General features: G+C 40.9%; 1 non-coding gene across 1 annotated transcript; it reads right to left on the bottom strand.

Moving 5' to 3' along the window:
• Nucleotides 1-3,377: 3,377 nt before the first annotated feature.
• Nucleotides 3,378-3,484, bottom strand: LOC118487830. The gene has a single exon (XR_004882773.1). It is a non-coding gene; the product is annotated as a small nucleolar RNA R71 (small nucleolar RNA).
• Between the last annotated feature and the right edge of the window lie 1,794 nt (nt 3,485-5,278).

Raw genomic sequence — 5,278 nt, 5'->3', positions numbered from 1 at the left:
ACACGACCCGTTTAACCCGAATTTTTTAATTTTTTAGCTGAAATTTATATATTAAAATTACAATTTACTTAAAAACATAAATGTATATAATAATATCATATTTAAATTATAAAATCTATGTTAATTTCTCATTTTAAATTACAATCATGGCATAAAATACACACCCCGTTTAATTTATAACATAAAATACATTGTAAAAAATATAATATAGAATAAATGTGTTAAACGGGTCAACCCGCCAACCCGACCAGGTTGACCCGAACCCGACCCATTAACCTAAATGGTTGCGGGTTCAACCTGAAACTGACCTGAACCCATTTAGACTAAATCTAAACCCGCAAATTTCGTGTTAGGTTCGTGTCGGGTTTTCGGGTCGTGTCAGAAATTCACACCCCTAGTTTCTAGTGTGCGACCTACAAAAAAGAGTTAGACTTTATGCCCGTTATTTCTGAAGAAAAAGTGATGCAGTGGACCAATTGGTTACCAAAGAAAATAAATTGTTTTATGTGGCGGGTTGTACTCAACCGGATTCTGACACATGAGGCTTTAGCGAAAAGGCACATTCTATTAACGTTTGAAAGATGTGTCATGTGTAACGGGGCAGCAGAAACGGTAGATCACCTACTTATCATGTGTGAATTTGCTCATCAAGTATGGGTATCAATATCACAATGGATGAAAGTTCCATTGCCGAGGTATGTGCTGAGCATCATAGGGCTGCTAGAATTCCTCAAAAACTTGCAGCTTACAAGGCAAATGAAAAAGTTGGTGATGTGTGTAAAATGCAACATATAAACTACATCAAATGAGGTATAAAACTAACCCTTTTTTAGTACTGATGTTGGAAAAAGTGTGCTTTTGTCTTCCTTTTGTATTTTCAGGGTTAAAAGAGCTTAAATGAACAAAAGAATCAAAAACACAGCAAACTCTAGCATAAATACAAGAAAAGGAATAAACGTGACATGCCCGACCCCTCGACAGCATCTTCCCAAGCAAAACAAGACTTCAGAAGGCTGAACACGCCTCGTGCCCAGCGGACACGGGGGCGTGCCCAAGTGAGTGCAGAAAGGACAAATTAGTAGAAGCTTCTATTCCCCAACACGGGGGCGTGCCCAGCTCGACACGGCCGTGGTCAACGTTAAGATTCGCAGAATCCAAGCAAATCTTGATAGTACAAGTACGCTTCTGCACACGGGGCCGTGCCCAGTGGACACGGGGGCATGGTCAAACTAATGCAGACAAACTGCAATTAATGAAGAAAGAGAAAGTGGGTGGACACGGGGCCGTGCCCAATGGACACGGGGCCGTGTCCGGGCTTCTGTGCAGGCTATAAATAGAGGTGCTTGGTTCACTTCTAAAGCATCCCTTGGCAAACCACCTCTCTCCCACATCACCCACACTCCACCACCACCACATCACCCACACTCCACCACCACCACAACACCATCATCCACCACCATCATCCATCATAGAGTGTGTGTAGTAGTCTTGGGATTCAAGATTGATAGTAAGAGTTCTTGAAAATCAAAGGCCATGTTTGCCTAAGTCTCTTACATCACTTGGTGAAGACAAGCATTTAGTGTAATACTTTTTATTTTTAATCTTTTTGCACTTTTTATTTGGTTATGTATTAATGACTTTAATAACTAGTTTCTTATGTTGAAGGTGAAACTTCCTTATCATTTGTCTGTGGTGTCTTGGCGCTATTTTACTGTCTATATAAAATAAAAGATTTACACCATTCATATCTCCACGGTCTATATGGAGATATGTTGGCTACCTGATCGGGGGTTAAGGGAATGGTTTGGTAAGGTTCTTGCCTTATTCAGTATATAGATCCTGCAAAGACCTGGGTCAAGCTTACTAGGACCTCCTTCAATACCCACTGGTATTGGATGGCGGGGCTGCGAATGGCTTGATCCCCTCATATGTAAACTACTATTAATACATTAACCCGGCTACTTAGGATTGTATCCTTGCTGACTCAAACTACTTAGGCGAGGGTAACGTCACCTTCAAAAGAGGGGCCCTACCACATTACATATTAATAACTTAATTAATTACCTTCAAAAGAGGGGCCTACTACTATAACTAAGATAATCTCTTAAAAAGTGCAAAAGTTTGGAAATAATCAAAGGTTACACTAAAGGCGAGTTGGATCCAAGTGATTCATCTTGTCTATCTCTTTTTATTTTATTTTTATTTTCAGCATTTTTAGTTTTTATTTTCATGTTTAAACCTTTTTCTAAAATTTTGATTTGATTAGACGTTGAGGATAAACCGGTATTAAAAGCTCTTGTGTCCTTGGACGACCTCAGTATCTTACCAACACTATACTACGCTCACGATGGGTTCACTTGATCATATGTGTGTTTGTGTTAGTAGAATATCGTGTTTTATAAATTTAAAACTTGACTAAAGTGTTAAAAAGGGCTAAAAATATATATAAAAATTATATACACGACAACACGCATCAAGTTTTTGGCGCCGTTGCCAGGGACACCAGGATTTTAAGAAAGTTAGGAATCAACGGCCTAATCGCTTTTTCTTGTTTTTCTATTTTTTTAAGGATTTTTCTTAATTTTTCAGCTTCTGCAGAGCTCAGCACGGGCCATTTCTGGTCGGACACAGGCCATGCCCAGCATTGTTACTGGCAGTTTTTATTTTCCAAGTTACAGAGAGCTGAGCACGGGGCCGTGTCGGTGCAACACGGGGTCGTGTCGAGCTTTCCAGTAACAGGGATCCGGAAAACAATCACTGTAACTCCAATCACGGGGCCGTGTTCATCTGAGCACGGGGCCGTGGTGAAATTTCTGACCAACGTTCTTTTTGTTTTTATTGCAGGACTTGGAACCCAGGCGCCACACCTGAACTTTCTACGTAGTGTATGAGCTCCAGTTCCAGTAGAGACATAAAAGAACCTCTAGACGAACCCGAACGCTTTCTAAGAAAAAGACTTAAAGCTAAAAACAAAGAGAAAGTTTCGGGGTGCTACTTCCAATGGCGGATCAACGGACCCTCATGGATTACCTACGGCCCACCGCATGTAATCTTGGCGCCGCTATCAATGCGCCGAATGTAGATGCCAAAAACTTCAAACTTTGGCCGCATTTGATCCAAATGCTTCAAAACTCCGCAACCTTCCATGGGCTTGCGGATGAAGATCCTCACTTACATATTACCAACTTTTTGGAAATATGTGATACTTTTCGGATCAACGGAGCATCAAATGACGCCATCCGCCTACGAATGTTTCCATTTTCACAAAAAGACCGAGCTAAGGCTTGGCTCAATACCCTCCCAGTTGGTTCGGTAAACACCTGGATGAACTAGCCCAAAAGTTTCTGTATAAGTATTTCCCTCCTGCTAAAACGGCTAAATTAATGACTAAAATTAACACATACTCACAAGAGGACGGGGAATCCTTATATGAAACTCGGGAAAGGTTCAAGGAGGTATTAAGAAAGTGTCCTCATCATGGTCTTGCGGTATGGCAACAAGTGTCCACTTTCTACAATGGGTTGTTGCCACACACAAGACAAACACTTGACTCTAGCTCTGGGGGACTTTTAGGTTATCGCCGCCCAAATGAATTTTATAATCAAATTGACGAAATTGCTCAAAACAATTTTCAGTGGCACACTCCCCGAGGCAATAAATCTATTGCCCTGGGCGCCCATAAGGTTGACGAAAGCACTTCTTTACAAGCTCAAATCGAGGCCCTTTCTTCAAAAATCAAAAAATTAGAAATGGCAAAAACGGCGTCGGTTATGGCTTGTGAAGGGTGTGGTGGGCCACATGAAAATTGGAGTTGTATGAAAGAAATGGATAATCAAACGGAAACGGTAAACTACATTGATAATAGACCTAGGCCGTCAAGTCTTCCGACAGGTACTTACAATCAAGGATGGCGTAACCACCCTAACCTTGGTTGGAGAGAACCTGGCAACAGTAGTAACCAACAAAATCAAAACCAAAGAACAAACTTTCAACAACCACGCAATGAGTCACAAAATTTCTCTCAACAACAACAAGGGGGCGAGAGAGGCTTGTAGACACTGTCTCACCCCTCATCTCTGACTCCGACAAGAAAAACTCGGATCGATTTCAACAATTAGAATCGAATTTTAGAAACCAACAAGCTAGTATTCAAAACATTGAAAAACAATTAAATCAACTAGCTCAAAATTTCTCCGAGAGACCACAAGGCGTGTTACCTAGCAATAGCGAAACAAACCCAAAGGCGCAAGTACATCTCATCACGTTGAGAAACCGTACCATCGGTCCCGAGGAAGCTCCGCTTCCCACAATTGAAAGGAGTCCACCAAGCCAAACCATAGCTTCATCAACACCCCAAAAAGAGACGACTCCTACGCCAAGCCAAGAAACACCCAAGAATCCTCCGGTACCTTATCCCGGTCGGTTACTTCACCAAAAGACCGATGAGCAATTCATAAAATTCATAAATCTACTAAAATAACTGCATGTCAATATTCCGTTTGTAGAAGTCCTAACCCAAATGCCTAAATATTCAAAATTCATGAGGAACTTTCTCACTCACAAAAGGAAAATTGAATCATTGCAATTAGTTAATTTAAGTGAAGAATGCTCCGCCTTACTACTCAACAAACTCCCCCAAAAGAAGATAGACCCCGGAAGCTTTACCATTCCTTGTTCAATCGGGGACTCACCTATACGCAATGCACTAGCCGATCTTGGGGCTAGCATCAACCTCATGCCCGCATCAATGTTTGACCGACTCGGACTAGGGAAAACAAACCCTACGAAAATGAGCATACAACTAGCCGATAGGTTCGTCAGATACCCACAAGGTGTCGCTGAAAATCTATTGGTCAAAGTCGGAGACTTTGTGTAACACCTCGAAAATTCCTGTCCATTGAAATAAAGACACGTGTCATGAGAGACAGACGTGTCAGGAAAACCGGATCAGATAAAAAGATGTACGGTAGGATTTTAGTAAAAAGGGCGTTATGTTATTAAAATACCTCTGAACGACCCAAGGGCGACATGTTATTAAATCACCTCTGAGCGACCCAAATTTTTATAAATCCCAAGATCCTTAAACCGTTAGATAAACATCTTATAGAATAACCGGTTGTTTTCAAATAAATAAGGTTCCATCTTCTATATGGACTTCGGATTTGACAGGATTATTACTACTGGAAATGCTGAATAAAATTCTTGTAAAAAGGGAATCAAAGATAGTTAATTAAATTGTCCAACAAATATGAGAATCCAAGACTTGTTCTTGGTAATT

The sequence above is a fragment of the Helianthus annuus genome, chromosome 15, assembly GCF_002127325.2.
Source record: "Helianthus annuus cultivar XRQ/B chromosome 15, HanXRQr2.0-SUNRISE, whole genome shotgun sequence".
NCBI lineage: Eukaryota > Viridiplantae > Streptophyta > Magnoliopsida > Asterales > Asteraceae > Helianthus > Helianthus annuus.
The sequence above is the reverse complement of the archived record's forward strand: the minus strand, read 5'-3'. Positions and strand labels throughout refer to the sequence as shown.